This window comes from Setaria viridis, chromosome 3, assembly GCF_005286985.2.
Source record: "Setaria viridis chromosome 3, Setaria_viridis_v4.0, whole genome shotgun sequence".
Classification (NCBI taxonomy): domain Eukaryota; kingdom Viridiplantae; phylum Streptophyta; class Magnoliopsida; order Poales; family Poaceae; genus Setaria; species Setaria viridis.
Window position 1 is genome coordinate 39,025,738 of NC_048265.2, and position 22,041 is coordinate 39,047,778.

At 42.1% G+C, this 22,041-nt stretch overlaps 1 pseudogene; it reads left to right on the top strand.

Moving 5' to 3' along the window:
- Window positions 1-12,233: 12,233 nt before the first annotated feature.
- On the top strand, window positions 12,234-14,855 carry LOC140222265 (uncharacterized; annotated as a pseudogene).
- Window positions 14,856-22,041: the final 7,186 nt, after the last annotated feature.

Below are 22,041 nucleotides of genomic sequence, written 5' to 3' on the forward strand. Positions count from 1 at the left end.
TAAGTCGAACTAATGACAGGATTCTTCTGTCACAAGGGAAGTACACATAGGAAATCTTGACACGGGTCGGGATGACAAAGTGCAAAGATGCACCGACCCCTGTCTCGGAACAACTGTCAAACCATATAGGCGTGACATTTGGTGCTGAAGATAGTAAGAAGTACAGAAGTATTGTGGGAGCACTTCAGTATTTAATTCTCACAAGGCCTGATATTGCTTATGCTGGAAATAAAGTCGGCCAATTCCTTCATGCGCCTACCACAGAGCATTGGTCAGCAGTCAAGAGGATACTCAGGTACTTCAAACATACGGCTAATATGGGTATTAAGATACAGAGGTACAATTGTCATCTACTTAGTGCATTCTCCGATGCTGACTGGGCTGGCAGTGTGGATGATAGAAGATCGACATGTGGTTTTGCAGTTTATTTTGGAAGCAATCTTATTTCATGGAGTGTAAGAAAGCAAGTAACAGTTGCAAGGTCTTTTAGGTTGAGTTAGGTATAAAGCCTGAGTTATTTACGGTGTATTTGAATGAACGGATGGGATGGGACGGTTCCAGTTTTGCATATATTTGGTTGGAGGGACGGTGGGACGAGGACGACATCAAAATAGAATATTTCTCGAAAAAGTGGGATGGATCCGTATGTAGAAAATGGCCGGATGGATCCGTCCTAGTTTGATGGCGCCAACACCGTGACACGAGTGCACGTTGGGGCGGTGGGGAGGGCGGAGCCTGGCGGCGCGAGCGCATGTTAGGGTAGTGGGGTCGACGGAGCCCGACGGTGCAGGGAGGAGACGGGGAGGGCGAAGCCCGGTGGCGGAGGGGATGCGGCGGGGGCAGGAGGAGCATGGTCGCGGCGGTGTGGGTGGCCGCAACGGCGCGCAGGCGAGCGGGCGCGGAGCAACAGCGGCGGTGGCGCAATGCGACTAGGCAGCGCACAGGCGCGAGACTCGGCGGTGGCTCAGGTGGCGGCGCGCGGCACAGGCGAGTGGGGGTGAGCGCGGCGCATGCGACGCTTGGAAGGATGGGCGCGGCGCAGGCGGCGGTGACGCAGCAGGGCGCAAGGGCTCGGGCGCTCGCCAAGTGCGCAGAGCACTAGGGTGGCGTGCACGCTGAGGGAGGGGCTGTCGGCGGCCATGGCCAAGGTTGGCCCGGTGCAGCGTCGGGCCATAGCAGGACGAGGAAGGGGATGAGGCTCTAAGACTAGCAGTGGGTCCCGCGACTAACGGAATACAAACACCGTTTATTTCATCTGTTCTCGTCTCTCCAATCAAATAACGAAACTGGACGGCTAGGGGTGTATCTATTTCCAAACAAAGATTAAAAAAAAATCAAGAAATCAGAAATACTAAGAAACAAGATGCCCACTATTAGAGGTTGTTTAAGTTGACTTAATTTTGAAAACTTTTTACTTGTGTTGTGCTGTCACTAGCATGTTAGTCACCAAGATAGAAGATCACAGAAGTCATGGTATCTTGCATATTGGATATATTCTGTTAAGGACGCTTCTGTTACTTTCTTCTTCTCCTCTTGTTACTTTCTTTTTCTTCCTCTCTGGTCTTTCCTTTTCGAGTACCAATTGGTTTCTCACGTTGGCAGATGTTTCCAATTTGGGAGGGATCTCGCGTTACGGCGAGATCGAGAGCCCTCTCCATTTAGTTTTTGCGTTCTGTTATCAAGATGACAATACAAAGGACATTTATCTATATCGATAACAATTTGGGGATTTTTTTGTTTCGAAAGTCAGGAACCAGCAAGTTTTTCTTATGGTGTCTGGTCCCTTCAAGCAGAGGATACTGACTAATCTGTCCGAAGGTAAGTAGGTAGTACCTTTGGGGCACTGGTAGAGAATTGGCCTTTAGTCCCGGTTGGTAGGGTGCATATCTCTCGAAAATCCATCCGGGATAAACCAACCGGGACAAAAGGGAGGGGTCTTTAGTCCCGGGTCTTTTAACCGGGAGTAAAGGTCCCCCTTTAGTCCCGGTTGGTGACACCAACCGGGACTAAAGGGCCTGCCACGCCAGGCGCGGGATAGGCCCTTTAGTCCCGGCTGGATTCCAACCGGGACTAAATGGCGCCTGCATGGCACTGCCTGGCGCCTGAATTTTTCATGCATGCATCACGTACGTAGTACCGCGGCCCTTTTGTTAACCTTTAGTAGTTGAGATTTTTTTAGAACGAAATCAACTAGTATTTAAACGAATGTGATTTGTAATTATACAATTACTATATATATACACAATTCTTATACACAATTCATATACACAATTCAACTAGCTTAGTACAAATCGATCATAATTAGCGCGTATTATATATACAAATAAATTAAAGTACCTGTCTACAATCTTCCCATCGTGGTGTTGTTGATCGGAGTGTCTAATTGTCGTCCATCGTAATAAAATTCTCCTTTTGGATCTACCACCTCGTCCATTATGAATCCAATGAGACCTTCACATATTGCCGCTACTCTTTCTTCCTTCAAGAGTCCTTGTTGAATATTTAACATCTATAATTTGGAAATTTGTGAATGTTACACGAACAAATACATATAAGGAGCTAGAAAATAATTAACTAGTAATAGTTTTATTTTACGTACTTTAAAGTTGTGCGGCGTCATCTTCAGTCCCTTGGGTCCCATAAAACTGTGCATGTGCTCACAGATGTAGTAGCCACATAGATTATTCCCGGGTTCCTATCTTAAACACTTCAGTGCGGAAAAAAATAAGTTATGAAATATTCGTGTTATACAATGTAATAAATGTGCAGACTTCATACGTACCGGGAAGTCTACGTTCCATGTAAGTTTTTCTTTGAATGGACCTTTGTGTGTCCTTATGAATTATTTCCATGCGCTGCGGATTAGAATAATGAATGATATAGTGTAACAGGGATAATTTAGGAAATAAACTTTTGCATAGAGATAAAGGTCCAGAATTATTACAAGCCTAGCATGTCTTGCACTTCTTGGTACTTCACCGGATCTTTTCTCAACGAATCGAAGACAGTGACGTGGCTTCTTTCAGGCTCAATAATAATAAGGATCCAGTGGAAACTGCGTGCGTAAAATGTTCATGCATATTAGAGCTAACTAACATGTAGAGATAAGGAAAAAGACATCGAAAGTAGACGGTATACACACACTTACTTGAAGTTGTATGGAAGTAGTATGAAATCCTTGAATGTTTGTTTGTCTAGGAAATTGTATACTTCCGCAAAGGTTTTTTCCGGCGCTAATTGTATCTGTTGTTGGTTAACTACAGATGGATCCATGAAGCCTACATGTAGGTACGCCTCTCGGCGGCATGTCTGAATTAGCATCCTACATGAAATGGAAGACGAAGTTAGTACGGTGATGCACGTCAAAATTTACATGTAGAGATAAACAGACACTTACAGAACCCAAGCGCTGATCAGAGAGACGTCCAAGGCATCATGATGGTACACTTCGTATATATCCTTGAAGTCTAGCCACAACACTTTCTCCCCTTCGCTGTGAAAATCTATCGGTTTTACCTTCAGGCCGATCATCTCCCTCGAGTCGGCGGATGCCATCATGTACCATTGATGGAATGCGTACATCTTTGTTGATAGCTTCCGTACCAATGAAGGCTTTACTAGAGGTTTGCCTAGCTCATAAGGCCATCTCGGCTCGAGGGCGGTGCAGTTGGCGTCTCAACTTGCCCTATGCATTCATCAAGTCCCAGATCTGTTTCTTCCATGAACTTCAATACATTTGCTTGTTGATCCAAGGGCATTGCTTTTACCCGTTGAGCATCTTTTTTTGATAAATGGCTGAGGTCGGGGACAGGACCGCTGGAAGATGACTTTCCTTTCCTTTTATCCTTTTCATCAGCCTTTACTAAAGCCCGTTCATAGTTTGATAAGAGTGGTATCCTTTTCTTAGCTCCTTCTTCCATCCTGATAAAAAAGTTTAAATCTCGCCGATTTACTGGCGGTGGCTCCATCTCCCTTGCTTTTTTTTCTTCACCTTGTTTCTTGAACCACTCACTGGCCTCTCGTTGGATTTCTGCCCACTGTTCCGCATGAGACATTGCCTCCCAGCGTTCCTTACGAGTCACTTCAGACTCCTTTGTTTTCTTCTTTCTCTGTCTTTACTTGGGAGGCGGTGCTCGTGACTTCTTTAGTGGTGGTGCAGGTTCCTTCAAGGGGGCCGCTCTTGGTGCCGGCGACGGTGATCGGGGAGGGGTGTTGTTATTGTCGTCATCGCTCCCAGCACCAGGATGTGGTGGAGATGGAGACCTTGATATAGATGGAAGGGACGGTCCTAGAGCAGGAGATGACGGTCTCGAGGTATGAGGAGAAGGTCGCTGCTAGGGATCTACGGGGAGCGGTCTTGAGCTCTGAGGAGATGGCTCCGTGCCGGGAATAATGATGTAGCGTTTTCGCCATAGAATGATCCCATGAAGTGCATCTGCCAATGTCTTTTTCCCGTCGCCTCCCGGGAGGTCGAGCTCTAGACCTTCATACTGGCTATCAACTATTTGGGGCACCTTTGGGGCCGGGGCGGAGGGTGCTATTGACAATGACTGCAATTATAGCATTCACGTGAGGCACCAGTTGATCCAATAATGCGCTTAGCTGTTTGGATAGCGTGCAAGGCGGGCTGCAAACGAACATGGTGACAATGCCGCTTCTCTGGCAGATCATGACGAGTGTGTGGCCACGACGGAAAGTCTGAAGGAGCTTCTTCAGTTCGTTTTTCATGGCTTGTTTCTCCACCATCTCCGTATTCTTGAGCTTCGACAGGAGGGCACTGACTCTACTCACACGTTTATCAAGCTCAATGCAATCCTCCTTATGCTGAAGAACCGTCTCTGATGCTTCTTTGATGTCGAGAGCAACTTCTGCTATTTGGTGTAATAGGCTGAGCGGTTGACCATCAGGAGTTAAGGATGGTCGGCGAACATGCTACATAATGTAATTATTTATATCATTAATAATGCAAACATTTTGTATAACATGATTAAATTTTAGTTAACATCAAAGACTAGATGATAATATTGAAATCCACAAAGATACTGTTCTCAAGTACTACCACTGATCAATGTCGTCTATGTATGGAAGTATCATACCTTACGCTTTTCTACCATTGCACAGCAGGAACACAGGCTATCCTGATATGCAATGAATCACGCATGCTATCATCCACATGTATTAATTACCCAATGCATGATACCATCAAGAATTACGATTTTGTGACAGATGGCTATTCATACCATTGAGAAATAATCCCATTGGCTGTTACTTGTGACAGGATCGACTTCAGGTACGGGTGTATTAACCTGCAGACAAAATAATTCGTTATGAAGACAAAAAAAGAAGAAAACTTTACAAGTATTTGTCAGGAAAGATTGACCGGAAATAAAACAAAATACACTAAAAGACTGGGCACTACCGGAAACTCATCATTCATCCCGAGACTTAGTACCAGTTGCATTTTAGCCCGGTACTAATGTGAGCATTAGTACCGGGCCAAACGGCTAGTCCCCGAGGAGCCCTCCGTGACCCACTTTAATACCAGGTAAAGGCTTCATCTGGTACTAAAGATCATCCCTTAGTACCGGTTGAATCCTCCAACTGGTACTATTGTGTCCGAGGGTCTTTAGTACCGTGTGAAGCCTCCACCTGGTACTAAAGGGGTACCTCACCCACGCTCACCCCCTCCCCACACATACTTATCCGCTCGTCCCCCTTATCCGGCCTCTCACCCACGCCTCTCTCTATTCTTCTCCCCAAACAGATTGATCCCCTCGCCGCCCCTCTCCTCCCCCCTCCGCTCGCCTCTCACCTCTTACATGTGGCGATGAGCGGCGGGGGGCAAGGAGCGGCGGAGGCACGAAGGGAGCGGCGAGGTGGCGGAGCATCGGTAGGACGTGGCTGAGTGTCGGCAGGCATGGCGGAGCAAGCAGCGCGTGGATCTTGGAGTAGTGGCCACCTCTCCCTCAGATCCGGTGGCGGCGGCAACCGGCAGCGGTGGCTGAGTAGCGTAAGTACATCGCTTAGGTGCTGTGTGGCCGGGGCACCGACGCTCGGGTGGATAACGGCGGGGTGCGGCCGGGGCTCCGGTGCTCGGGTGGACGGTGGCAGGGTACGGCCGGGGCTCTGGTTGGCGGATTTCTTTTTTTTTAAATACCCCTTTAGTACGGGTAATTTGGCCCGGTACTAAAGTCCCCCCCTTAGTACTAAACTAGGATTACTACTTGCACAATCGGTACTAAAGGGGACTTAGGAACCAGTACTAAAAGCACTTTCTCCAGTAGTAGGGTGTAACACCCTAATTATCAACTTTTGCAAATTAATAAAATTTTTTAGAATTTGCTAGAATTTAATTGCTTGTGTTTAAGGATCTAAGGATTTTCTAAGGTTGCATTTAATTTCTTAGGCATTTAAATCTTTTCTAAAATAAGTTAATGAATCATAGGAGTTAATTGTTGCATTCATGCTGATGCATTAATTTTGGTTGTTTGAAATCAAATTTGTATTTGAATTAATTTGTTTGATCCCTTTTAAAAAATAAGAAAACCCTTTCTTTTTCCTTCTCTTTTTCTCCGTCTCCTTTCAGCCCACTCTTTCTTTCAGCCCATAGCAGCAGCAGCGTAGCGCCCTAGCAGCCGGCCCATCTCCCGCGGCCCCGAACCGCGCCGGCCCGCGTCCACCTCACCCGATGACAGGCGGGGCCTGCTTGTCATACCCCTCCTCCGGCAACCCGCGCCCGACTCGAACTCGAGTCCGAGCCAGACTGCTCCTCCCGTGTGCCGTGGCCCACACGCCTAGGCCGCCTCCTCGGGCCTATAAAAATCTGATGCCGCCTCCGCAACCCCAACCAAACCCTATCGTCCTCGAGCTCTGCAGCGCCGCAACCCTAGCCGCAACCCAAGCTCGAACCTGCCGCCATCGTTTTCTGCTGCTGCCGCCTTCCCGTCTACAAGATCACTGCCTGGAGCTTCAGGACATGGTAAGGAAGCTGCCCGTGAAGATCCCGTGCGCCCTTGTGCCTTCCTTTGTGTGCACGAGCTTGTCAGAGTTGCCGCCGCCGCACCGAGCCGTTCCATCGTGTCGTCTTGTGCCGTCATCACCTCGGCCGCTGTGGAATCCGCCTAGATCGGTTCACCGTGCTGCCACCTTCGTCCCGAGCCAGTCCCTATCGAGAATAATGGACCACTGCTCGAGCTACGCTCGATTCCGGTGAGGCCGCCGCTCATCACCACCACGCGCCACCCGTCTCCTCCAAGCCTGCCACCCGCCATCCCATCACGAACCAGCGGTCCAGATCGGATCTAACCGGAGTCAATACCGGTCAACCGAGCCACTCATGCCACTTTTGCTAAAAAGCCCCCACTATTTTCTTTTTTTACACCTGAGGTCCAACGTAGTTTAAAAGTAATTAGATTTAGATCTTTTTTCTGTTTAGGCCCTACTCTTTTATAAAATCCCATCCGCCATCCTATTTGGTTCTTTACACGTCAGACCTTCTATTTATATGCTTAATTAGGTTTTAGCTCTCAGTTTTTAAGTTTAGCCCTTGGAAGTTTAGTTTTCTTGCAGTTAAGCTCCCGAACCTTGTTTAGTTTATATCTTTAGCGTTTTAAATCCGTTTTAAGCGATTCTTGCGCCTACGAGTTCGTGTTGATACATACATTAGTTTTTGTGCGCTTAGAAGGATCGTAGTTCGAGGGATTTTAAGAGCAATGCTTTGAAGACTTTGAGCAGCAAGAGCAAGTTTAGGAAGGCAAGTCATTCCCTTGATCATAATTTTATCCAACCTTTACTTTCATATTCAATACACATATGCTATGCACTTTAAGTTTATAAACATGATGGGTCTGTGCCTAGTTTTATCCCTACACCGTGATCAACCAGGGTTTAATTAACTATTGGGTAGCGCTTACTTAGTTGCTCTAACTGGGTACGGTGGTATTAATGAGCCAATGCTTAAACTTATTTTAGTTATGCTATACCTTCCATTAATACAAGATCATTATGCTTGATTGGAACATGGAGTGACCACCCAGGAAAACAGTACAACCATAAGAACTACATGGCTCTGGTCTTGGTTAATTAATTAGAAACTCTAGTTTGTGGTAGCTTTACCTGAAAGGGGCAAGAGGGGGAGACAATAGTTGGTGTATAGCCTACTCCTCAAACTGATCTGCTCTATGGTAGCTTCGCAGTTTGAGAGAGGTTTATGCATTCACTGATCATGAAACCTTAGTGACCTATCTTTACAAGGGAATCTTTGTAAAGGTCTCGCAGTGTCCCTATGCAATCACATCTTGGAAGTGTGGTATTGTGCCTGTCTCGCGTAACATGGTTGGGTCTAAAGTTCTTTTGAACTTTCACGCCACTTGTGGGTAAATTTGTACAACCTCTACAAAGTATAAAACTATTATAATAGCCATGCTCACGATCAAGAGCGGCCTGGACCCTCACATGATTAATCTATCGGAAGTCGAATTAAATCATCTATCAGAAGTTGAATTAAATCGTTGTTATTTATAGCTGTTATCTTTATTTATGTTCATGCTTAATGCCGATGGTATAAGCTTATATTTACTAATTGCAAATAAAATTTGACAAACTAAATAAAATGCTGAATTACTATTAAACCATAGCCTATCCTTGTATAGCCATACACTACACATTTTCCACGCTTGCTGAGTATCAATCATCAGTGTATTCACCCTTGCTAAACCGCTGCTCAGACCAAGTCAACTTTGAGGAGTTCTAGGCATACATATGCCACCAGTCAACTGCCTGTGGAGTCATCAGCATCGCTAGAATTCCACTGCTAGAATAAAGACTCGTTTTGCTATTCGAGTTAATGACTTTCGGTCATGTAAGAAATCTAATACTGTCTTTACGTTATGACACTGTCTATGGTATTTACTGAAGTCATTGAATGTGTGAAATTTGATCCTTATTCATCTGATTTTACCTTTGACATGGGACATACCTCATTCCAGGCTAAACGTTCGGCTCTGACTCTCTAAAATATGTCACCCTAAGAAATTTACAAAAGATCATTTTTATTTATTGTTTGAGCTGGGTAATAACACACACACATATATATATATGTATGTATGTATGTGTGGGGCATACATCCCGAGCCCACGAGTAGGCCTTGTATGGCCCACTTAGGAACGTACTCGGACGTGATCAGGACATGGAGGCTACGCCGTAGGGTAACGTAGTCTGCACGGACTCCTGAAGACTAGTCAGAATGCACAAGAAACTACTCTACCAATTTGGAGTAGAACTATGTAACCATGTTCGACTAGGACTCCATCTCCCCCAACTATATAAGGACGGGCAGGGATGCCCTCTAGAGGACAACGAAGTACAACTCAATACAATCTACACACAAGACGTATGGTATTACGCGATCTAGTGGCCCAAACCTGTCTAAATCGTGTCCCTTGTGTCATCATCGACTCCTTGATTCTCGACAACACCCACCGCACAAAAGACCACCTAAGGTACCTCCTAGGCGGGTTGCCGGTCTAAAATACCGACAATATGTATCTTTGTCAAAAGGACATGGCCGAATATTGTACGTTCCAACAAATTTCCGTTTAGTACCAATATTAGTTTCATTTACATGGTCAAGGGCTATATCTAGCATCTTGTGTCTGTACCTTATGATGATTACATGTGCTTTGCAAGCATTTTTATGATGAAATTTAATCTTTTCCATGAGAGTGCAAATCGAAGGATGTATATTCTCTTCACAAAATGGTGGCATCTTTTTCCAACAAGATATAGCAAGTCGGAAACTAAACATAGAAATGAGTGGTCGTGAATCTGAATAGTCACATCCCCTCCATCTTAATTTTGTGTCCACATTTAATTTGTCACAAGCATCCACGCATAATACCGTTCATATATACTCAGTGCTGCCGTATTGAAATAAAACTCATGAAGAGATCGGGACATACCTCATTCCAGGGCAAACGCTCTTCAGGTCTGCCTACGTAATATGCCCCCCCTAGAAATACAAAAGCTCATTTTTTTTATTTATTGTTGGAGGTGGGGGTATTAATTATTTATATCTTTGTTAAAGGGACATGACCGAATATTATATATATGTTGCAACAATCTTTTCTGATTTGTACAGATCTTAATTTCTTTGTAAATAATTAAGGGCTACCTCTAGCATTTGGTGCGTATGTGCCAAATGATAATTACATGTGCTAGTAGTTTTCCTGGTTTTGACATTACCGATAGCTTGTCTATATGTGATACAGATATAATTAAATTCAATATCATGCCGCTGTCATCTCTTGTTGGTAATTAAGCATTTTGATGATGGAATTTGAAATTATCTTTTCCATGAGAGTGTGCAAATTTAGGATAATTTTTCTCTCTGCCAAATGGTAGCATCTTTTGCAACAAGATATAACAAATGGGAAATATATAGTTGTAAGTCTGAACATACAAATTGTTGTAAGTCTGAACGTTGACATCGCCTCCATCTTGGCTCTGTCTCCGCATTTGGCACAAGAATCCGCAAATAATATCGTTCATATGTACTCAACGCTGACAAAATAAATTGCTTATATATAGTTAGTACCTCATATCGTCTCTGACATGTAGTCATTGAATAATCTATATATATGCGGGCCATGTCCATATATGATGTCACAAAAAAACATCTTTACCAAAAGTAACTAGGATGGTACCTGTTTGGGCGGACTTGGTGGTTGCATCGCTTGGAATCACTACTAGAAAACTGATCTCTCATCCCTAACCTTAGTACCGGTTGCATTTGAAAGCGATACTAATGTTAGCATTAGTACCGGCTCCAAAGGATACTGCCTCCTGTGCGTGACGAGTACCCCTTTAGTACCGGTTAGGGACAACAACCGGTACTAAAGGGTGAGCATTAGTACCGGTTGGTGGATGCAACCGGTACTAATGCTCCACGGACCCTCTAGTACGGGTTGTTTGCATCAACCGGTACTAAATGGGCACCGTCTAGTAGCAATGGTACTAGTGTGACATCTCCCCTCTAGTACTAGTTCATAATACCAACCGGTACTAGAGGACACCCATTTAGTACCGGTTGGTGACCCAAACTGGTAGTCATTTCCTTTCTATAAATACCTCCTTCCTTTGGCCCAAGCCAAATCCTCCAGCTTCACCCTATCCATGGCACCATAGGAGTTTTGCCAGATTTGTGACCATTTCTTGGGGATTTCACTCATTCAAGTGCTCTAAAGGTTAGGAACTTCATCCTTCCTCGATACATGGTTAGTATACTAAGTTTTATGCTTTAGAGCTAGAGTAATTTGTGATTTTTAGAATAAGGTACAATGGGGAAATTTTTCATTTATATGAATGTGTTATTTAGGGGATTTCACTCATTTAAGTGTTCTAAACTTCATCCTCCCTTGATACATGGTTAGTATACTAAGTTTTATGCTTAAGAGCTAGAATATTTTGTGATTTTTAGAATAAGGTATAATGGGGAAAATTTTCATTTATATGAATGTGTTATTTAGATCCCATATTTATGATTTATAGAATAAGCTACAAATTTTTGTATGCCATGATTCGTACTAGTCAAAGAAATTGATATGAGGTTAGAGAAATAATTTCATAGTTTAGTACTTTTCAAATAAAGATACGAAATTAGTCATTTTTAGAATAAGCTATAATGGAGAAATTTTTCATTTGTATGTTATGTTATCAAATTGTAGGAAATAATGTTCATTTCTCACTAATTCAAGATTTTTTCTATATTCTCTAGCTATTCAAAATTTTACTACAATTTCCACAGCTCAAGCTTCACCCTATCCATAGCGCCATAGGGGAAATGCTACCAGATTTGTGACCATTTCTTAGGGATTGCAATCATTCAAGTGTTCTAAAGGTTAAAAACTTCATCCTCCGTTGATACATGGATAGTAAACTTCAAAAACCAATCCATGTGTATATACTAAGAAAAATTAGATTAAGTACTTCAATTCATTTTCTTATTGTTCAAAAACCAATCCATGTGTAATATTTTATAGATGGATCGGCAATGGATGTACAACGCTGACAAATGTTCCATGGAGTACATTAATGGCTTGCATGGTTTTCTTGATCAGGCAGAAACCAACAAATCGCCATCCAGTTTCATTTGTTGTCTGTGCAGAAATTGTAAAAATGAGAGGGATTACTCATCTGTCAAGACTATTCACGCCCACATATACAATTTTGGATTCATGGCAAACTATATTGTTTGGACCAAGCACGGGGAAAGAGGAGTTCTGATGGATGACGATGAAGAAGAAGACGATCACAACATTCTTGACTGGATTCAAGGAAGTGCCTTCACAGATGCTCCAATGGGCGAGGCAGAACAAGAGATGGGCGAGGCAGAAGGTCTTCTAGATGAGCTAGGTCAGGTGTTGCGAGATGCAAAGGAAGACTGTGAGAATGTAAAGGAGTCAAAACTGTTCGAGCGTATGTGAAATGATCATAAGAAATTGTTGTACCCAGATTACAAACAGGGGCACAAAAAGTTAGGTACGACATTGGAAATGCTGCAATGGAAGGCAAGAAATGGAGTTTCTGACAAGGGTTTTGATGAGTTAACGAAAATCATAAAGAACATGCTTTCCGAGGGGAACGAATTGCCATCCTCAATGTACTAAGCAAAAAAGGTTGTCTACCCTCTGGGATTGGAGGTACAAAAGATACATGCATGTCCTAATGACTGTATCCTCTATCGAGGCAAAGAATACGAGAAATTGGAGGCTTGTCCTGTGTGCAAAGTGTTGCATTATAAGATCAGGCGAGATGACCTTGGTGATGTTGAGGGGGAGGCCATCAAGAAGAAAGTTCTTGCGAAGGTTATATGGTATTTCCCTGTAGTACCACGGTTGAAGCGCTTATTTAGGAACAACTCACATGCAAAGTTGATGTGTTGGCACAAAGAAGAACGTAAGTAAAATGAAATGATCAGACACCCCACTGATGGGTCCTAGTGGAGAACAGTTGATAGAGAATTTCACGAATTTGAAAAGGATGCGAGGAACATACGGTTTGATTTAAGTACGAATGGATTCAATCCATTTGGAGAGTTCAGTAGTGGTCATAGCACTTGGCCAGTGACCTTATGTATGTTCAACCTTCCGCCATGGTTGTGCATGAAGCGGAAGTTCATTATGATGCCGATAATTGTCTAAGATCCAAAACAACCTAGCAATGACATTGATGTTTACCTAAGACCGTTGGTTGATGAACTTCTACTGTTATGGAAGGAAGAACGTGTACATGTGCGGGACGAGGGGAAAAAAGAGACATTTAATCTACGAGCATTGTTGTTAGTAATCATCAATGATTGGTCGGCGTTTGGCAATCTGTCCGGACAGTCAAACAAGGGATTCCGAGTCTACACGCACTGTTTAGATAATACTTGCAGCATGTATTTGAAGCACTGCAAGAAGGTCGTGTATACGGGCCATCGTGGATTTCTTCCTGATAAGCACGCTCTAAAAAAGAAAGGGAAGCATTTTGATAGGAAGAAGAAGGTACTAAGCCCCTTCACCGTAATGGTAAATGTGTAGTTTCTATGATAAAGGATGTGAGGGTAGTCTTTGGCAAGGGTTCTGGTAGACAACCAGCTCCGAACAACGAGGACGGACATGCACCCATGTGGAAGAAGAAATCTATGTTTTGGGAACTACCTTATTGGGAAGTTCTTGAGGTCCATAATGCAATTGAAGTGATGCACCAGATGAAAAATCTCTACTTCAATGTGCTTCGCTTCCTGAGTGTATATGGAAAGGCAAAGGATACACTTGAAGCACGTCGGGACCTGAAACTTATGAATCAATGAGATGCCCTGTATCCGAAAAAGAGAGGTAATGGGCATTACTTGCATCCTGCCAGTTATACTCTTAGTAAGGAAGAGAAGGAAGGCATGTTTGAGTGCTTGAATAGTATCATGGTCCCATCGGGCACTCCTCGAGTATAAAGGCATTAATAAATTTGAAACAGAAGAAATTCATACATCTAAAGGCCCATGACTGCCATGTCCTCATGACACAATTGCTGCCTGTTGCACTGAGGGGTATTCTTACAGAGAATATGAGAGTGGAAATCGTGAAGCTATGTGCATTCCTCAACATGATTTCAATGAAGGGAATCCATCCAAACAATCTACGGAAGCTGCAGAATGACATGGTGCAATGCCTTGTCAGCTTTGAGATGGTCTTCCCACGTTCCTTCTTTAATATCATGACCCACCTTCTAGTCCACCTTGTTGAAGAGATTTTTGTCCTTGGTCCTGTGTTTCTACACAATATATTCCCTTTCGAGAGGTTTATGGCAATTCTGAATAAGTATGTTCGTAACCGTGCCCGTCCGGAAGGAGGCATCGCAAAGGGATATGAAACAGAGGAGGTAATTGAGTTTTGTGTTGACTTTATGGACGACCCGAGTTCAATTGGAGTCCCTGTATCACGCTATGAGGGGAGACTGAAAGGAAAGGGCACACTAGGGAGGAACGCTCGGATGGACATCGATGAGGAGACATTACGTAAAGCACACTTCACGATCTTGCAGCAATCATCCCTGGTCACTCCATACATGGAGGAGCACATGGCTAATGTACGGCCCTCAAACCCAGGGAAGATTGAGGCCTGGATTACACGTCGTCATATTGAAACTTTCGGCACTTGGTTGCGGCATAAGCTGATGGGTGATGACACCATTGAAGAACAACTAGCATGGTTGGCTAGGGGTCCATCTATGTCAGTATCGACATTCCAAGGATACGAGATAAATGGGTACACATTTTACACCAGATCCCAAGACCAAAGGAGCACAAACCAAAATAGTGGTATCCGTATCGATGCAATAGACAGCTGTGGAAAAAAAGATAGATACTATGGTCTCATTGAGAAGATATGGGAACTCGACTATGGACCTCTAAAAATCCCTCTGTTTTGGTGCCAATAGGTGAAACTTACTGGAGGAGGTGTAACGATAGACAACTATGGGATGGCAATAGTGGACGTCAACAAGATTGGATACATAGACGAAACATTCGTCCTACCTAATGACGTGACTCAAGTTTTCTATGTGAAGGACATGGCAAGCAAACCAATAAGGAAGGGTGCTAATAGGTCAGATAATCAGCCAAAGCGCCACATTGTTTTTCCAGGGAAAAAAAATCGTTGGAGTTGAGGACAAGATTCACATTTCAGAAGATTATGATTAGTTCGATGATCTTCCTCCATTTTCAGTTGAGGTTGACCCAAGTGTCCTGTTAGCCAAAGAGGATGCACCATACTTACGCCGTGATCACAACTAACACTACTAGATTTTTGGTCTAATGCAACGGCGGAAAAACGTTGCAATATGCCCAAAATCGATGCAATATCTAGCAATTGCAACGGCGACTGGTTGGTTGGCAGGCGTGGCAAGTACTGGCGTGGCAATAGCTCTTTGCAACGTTTTTTGTGGGCTGTTGCAACTTATGGTAATTGCCACACACATTTTCGTTGCATTATAGAGTATGGCAACGGAGGATTTCGTTGCATTAGCATGTATTGCAACGCAAGCAGTCGTTGCTATAGTACGTAGTTGCAACATACAAACTCTTTGGTAATATGGTATTTCGCAACGATTTACATGATGGTAATAGAATATATTGCCACGGAAATTTGATGTTGTGACATATCCTATGGCAACTAAATTTCTTTCGTGGAAATAAACTATATTGCAACAGAACCATTTTCGGTGGCAATAATTAGTTTTGCAACAAAAACTATTATGTGGGGACAATTTCTATGGCAACACAACTGCTTTCGTGGCAATAACTTATATTGCCACGGAAACATGTTTGGTGGCAATAATTCGGTTTGCAACGAAAAATATTACATTGTGAAAAATCATATGAAAACACAATTGGTTTCGTCAAAATAAACTATATTGCCATGGAAACATATGTGGTGGCAATAACTCATTTTGCAACGGACAATATTACGTTATCACAGATTCTATGGCAACACAATTTGTATCAAACCAAATCCAATGTAGCAAAAATTGAATTTTTCAAATTCCTCTCTGGTAGAGATAATACAATATAGCAAACATCTAACAGATCGACAATACAATATAGCCAAATATTTATCAGATCAACAACCTTTACTGCCTATGCCACAAACAATATGGTCCAGCATCCATTCATGTTAGCATGAATAGCATCTACCAAAAACAGCATCCATTCATGTTTGCATAACCTGAAGAGGCAATCCTAGCTCCCCGGACGGTCATCGTCTTGTTCATGAGATTCAAACCCGTCATCTGCAAGCCGTTCTGCTCCTCCCCGTCATCTCCCACGTACTTAACCTGCAGAGGAACGAGATAACATGTGATCGGCATATAGCAGTTATATACAGGCAGACAGTTGCATATTGGATCAGCCAGAAAGTAATTTTACAAAAACTTTGAAAAAATGCACATCACATACCATTTGGATCAGCCAGAAAGTAAAGTTTAAACAAAAAACCTTTGAAATAATGCACATCACATCACATTTGGTTAATGGTCATTTGCTCTTGTGCAAACATTTCATTAATCACACGTTCTGCAAATAATCATATGAATCAGGACAACAGACTTCAATCATATTTTATTTGCAATCCTTAAAAGTCTAGTAATAATGTAAAAATGTCCCATCAAACAGAAAGAGGGCAGGGAATATGTCAAGGACTGTAACTCAACTAAAACATTGCAAAAATTAGCATATTCATTTTTTATACTGCGAAGAAACAAGTGTAAGTAAAAGCAAAGATAGTGAGCTAATAAAAGTTCAAGCTACCTGCCCAAATCAAAGAGGAAATACAAAGTATATGGGATGGGGATAGCCAAGTTGAATGTCAGGTAGGCAGCACCGGTCATTGGTCGGCAAAGAAGCCTATACATGTGCATGACTCATGAAAGACCTGTTGTTGAGCACTCCATCATCATAGGCCTACCTGCCTAGACACATTGCTTCTTAACAAGCTGCAAAAAGATGTATGGAGCAATGTTTTAGAATCTACCTTAATGCAACCATAATATGTAACCATGGTTTCATTTCTAAAACCAGTACACAAGAACAACTAAACATGGGTATCATGCATGGTTGTTCGGTAGAAAAATGGCTAGTCATATTTACATGGAGGGTAAAAGAATGTAAGAACTAATAAGAGATAGAAATTAGCTAATGATTTCTTAGTGATTCCTAGAGTTTCATTAGAATGTTGCTTTTTCTGATGCAAATACATTTCTTAGTGAGCAGAAGAAATGACATAGTTGGACAATGATCCATTTCCCCAGGTACATAGATCACTGTTGCTTCTTCTGAAAACTGAATAACCATTTTGCATGATGATCCATGGTAGTCTAAGAAGGAATACCGCAGCTGCAAAAGAAGATATGTGCATACTAAAAATTGTAGATTCTGTAAAAAGGAAGAATTATAAAAAATATTTGGATAGGCAGACATGATAACATTTTTTTGTCGAAGTTGCTATCTCCCAATTTCCACTCCATGGCTTCACCCATGCCTGATAGAACAAATAAAAACCATTACACATAACAAACCAAGGGATGCACTTATGAGTAATTGAAGCTAAGAGTGGAAAACCAAAACAAAGAAACATCACCTGGAAGCTGACTGACAGGAATCATTTGAGTTAATGAGTAAAAAACATTCAAGACAAAAATTTTCAAATCAGTGCTTTCCATAGGAAGATCATATATCAGGAACTTTTTTTTGCGAGAAATATATAACAGGAACTTGAAAGATGCATCTACTGATTTTTCTATACAAGTTGTACCATAAATTTTTAGAATGATAACTCAACAAAAATAGACATCTAAATCGAATCTATATGTCCAACTAGAATTTTTTCAACAACTCCAATATACACTATCTAAGTTTTCTAAACAATATTGTGAACAGGGCAATGCTGGAACAAATAAACAGAGGAACAAACCTCCCATATCTGGTCGACAAAGCATTATCTTGGCCCATGATGACCATCTCCAATTAGAGTGTCTTGTCAATCTCGAATATCACTACAAAGAAAAAAAAGATTCTCATCAATACAAAATAAATTCAGCTTAATACATCCTAAGTAACCTGATAGGTCCGTTTCTGCCATGTGAATTCTCTTCTGCCCCATTCAGGCCATCCAGTGTCACAGAACCTAGAATTCCTACATTCCAAGTCCCAAAATGTTCTCCCACATTCTGTAGCGAACGCTAACAGAATGAATCTCAAGACACTCGTACATCTCACAATCAGTTGTGAAGAAAAACATGTCCACTAACCGGGAAGCAACTTGCTACACTTAACCCTAAAGTAAAAGCCTAAAGGAAACCTTGGCGTGTCCCTCATCCCGCCGGTGACCAAGCGGCTGGCCTGCGGGGATTACGGCAACGGCGCCATGGCGGAGCCGTCGAAGATCTGCAGGAGCCGCCGGGCAGGGCGGCGGACGGTGCGCCGGTGCCACGAGCGCCGAGAGGCCGCGCGGGTGGAGCCGTGGAGGGGTCTGGCGCCTGGCGGCGGCCGAGATCTCACCCAACGTGCCACGGCGGTGGGGCCGTGGGGGGCGCCGGGTGGGGCGGCGGCCGACGTGCCGGCGCCGCGAGCGCCGTGGAGGGGGCGACAGTGGGGTGTGGCTTAGAGGGCGGCGGCAGATCTAAGGGAGGGAGAGAAGGTGAAGTGGAAGGGAGGCATCGGGGCCGGCGGTGAGGGCGGAGGGCGGGGGGCGGGGCCGGGGCCGGGGCCAGGGGCGGGGTGGAGCGGGACAGCGCGGCTGGGGCCTCGGTGAAGGAAGAAGGATTTCAGCTTATAACCTAGGGTTGTACTCGTGTGACATGAGAACCGTTGCATCCGAGATGGACGGCTACAAGGAGTTGGGCCGTTGAAGGAATTATAGGCTAAGCATAGTAACGGGTTCATTTTGTGGCTTACGCCCATTGATGTCTTGTGTTACATTTATTTTAAATTTCTAGTAAAGTTCAAAGTTATTATTGTAATTAATTTTGTAAATTATTAATGAATTCAAATGGAAAAATTGTATGATACAAATTTTTAAAAATTATCAATATCTACAACTTTTGTTTTAGCCATTTCTCCATCCGACTTTGTTTTAATAATTCTAAATTTGAATTTCAAAATGTGAAAATTTCAAACAATATTATGAGAAAGTAAATGATTTCAAATAAAAAATCTATCAAAAACAAAGTTGTAGAAACCAACGAGGTCTACAACTTTTGTTTTGGTAATCTCTCTATCCGACTTTGTTTAAACAATTCAAAATTTGAATTTCAAAATATGTCAACTTCAAACAATATTTTGAGATAGTAAATGATTTCACATGAAAAAGTTGTAAACAATAATGTTATAGAAACCAATGCCTTGGAGATAGATGAAAAATTCAATTGTCTTCTAGGAACAATTCAAACTTCTATCTCCAAATTACCACATAATAATTACAATAATATCTAAATTTTGTCAGAAAATTCTACAAATTTACATGACAACATATTTTGGGTCTATAAGCTTGACATAAAAGTTTCATAAGATTTTAAAAAGATTGAAGTGTATGTTGTTCACAAAATGGATAGACCTCTCACATTGTTTCACACAACTCAAATCAAACTTTGAGATTTGAATAGCTCGTATTATGTTCGAACTCGTATGCAGCTCAAATTTGGACACAAACTTACCTTTACCCTGTTGTTGACATTTGTGGATTTACATTGCCACTTGTTGTAAAAAAGTAATTTTTCTATTTTTTAACTAACTAATTAATACACCCTTGTGAAGTAACTTGCAAAATAATTATTTTATATATCCCTAATTATATTTTTACATGTAATGTAATAGAAAACATCTAAGTTGTCATGTAGGAGTTTCAAGAATTTTTTAATAGATTTAGTATTTTCTATCATTTAAATGAATTTCTACTTGCTTCTCAAAAGTAATTCCAACTTGAACTATGTGTACCATCAATAAGATTCAAAAAATGCACAAAAATTATATTTAAGCTTGTATGTTCGATTCTAGCCCATGCCTTAGAGATAGATGAAAAATTCAATTGTCTTCTTAGGACAATTCAAACTTCTATCTCCAAATTACCACATAATAATTGCAGCACATAGGATCCATGACAGTTACACTGAAATGCTAATATCTCGTAGAAATTATGTTTTATTCAATCTGTTTCATACTTTGTCTCAAGTGTTGGTGTAGTGCAGTGGTAAGGTGTTGGAGTGTGGTCTCTAAAACCAGGGTTCAAAACCCACGCTTGCTGATTTTTTTTCTAATTTTCAATGGGCGCGCCGTGGCCTGGTGACATGGCGCGCGGTTGGGGGGCGGTGACCTGGCGAGGCCGTTGGTCAGGTGACATGGCGGGCAAGCGGTCGGGTGACATGTCGTCCTACACTATAGATACATTGATGTAACTATCATATAATTTATTTCTTTTACTTCGGCTCCTATCCATCATCCAACATTTGCGTAGCGTGGTGGTGAGGTGCTTGAGTCCAAACTTTGGAGACCTTGGTTCGATTCCCCAATTGCGCATCTTTTAATTTTTCCGAAATAAAACATGTAAAAATGAACATATAAAATATAGAATACCATACTTCATCTCAAGTGTTGGTGTAGTGCAGTGGTAAGGTGTTGGAGTGTGGTCTCTAAAACTAGGGTTCAAAACCCACGCTTGCTGATTTTTTTTCTAATTTTTAGTGGGCGCGCCGTGGCCTGGTGACATGGTGCGCGGTTGGGGGGCCGGTGACCTGGCGAGGCCGTTGGTCGGGTGACATGGCGGGCAAGCGGTCGGGTGACGTGTCGCCCTACACTATAGATACATTGCTGTAACTAACATAGAATTTATTTCTTTTACCTCAGCTCCTATCCATCACCCAACTATTGCGTAGCGTGGTGGTGAGGTGCTCGAGTCCAAACTCTGGAGACCCTAGTTTGATTCCCTCATTGCGCATCTTTTAATTTTTCCAAAATAAAACTTGCAACCATTTTTCAACTCGTGGCGACAACACCTATCTATTGCAACAAATTTTTTGTTGTTGCCATAGGCTATGCGCATAACAAATTCGTTGCAATATGCTTCCTACTTGCAACATTACGTATTTCGTGGCAATAACCCTTAGATATTGCAACGCAAAAAAAAACTTTATAACAACGCAAAAAAACTGTGGTAATTTGTTCAGCAACTCGCAACCATTTTCAACTCGTTGCGACAACATCGACCTATTGCAACAGATTTTCTGTTGTTGCCTTGGGCTATGTGGCAACGTGACAAATTCGTTGCAAAAATGTAAAAGCCTTGCAACTTTGCGTATTTCGTGGCAATAACCCATCGATATTGCAACGAAAAAAATTAATTATTGCAACAAAAAACACACGTGGCAATATCGCCCACCTATTGCAACCAATTTTCAAATGGTGGCAATAACGCCTACCGGTTGCAACGAAAACTCAAAATCATTGCAATAATCCCTACCTGTTGCAATGAAATTTGAGTTGATGGGATGATGGTCGTGGCAATAGCCCTAAAATCTAGTAGTGTAAGGGACGTTCGTCAAGAGGAGAGTTATTAACGTTCTATTAGATGATGATGCGTAATGTATTTGAACAATTATGTTGTGTTTCTAGTTATCAACAAAGGCATTAATGTAATTATGAATGGTTAGATCTTGTTTTTCCAAATACAATTCTCATATCTTGTTTAACTTTCTTGTCTAGCTAAAATATTGTTTAAATGATTTTTGCATGGTTAAAATATTAAATATTTCAATTTTTTAAAGCACCATTAAATATTAAATAATAAATTTATGTAGAATTAAACAAGAACATGACTAAGTCACGGTAAACATGTTAAGAACACTAGAGGCACTATTCTTCTAAATTTTTTCATGGTCAAAAAATCTTTTTTTTAAATTATAAATTGAATATAAGTATTACGACCATTATAACCTATTATTAAGTTAAAATTAATA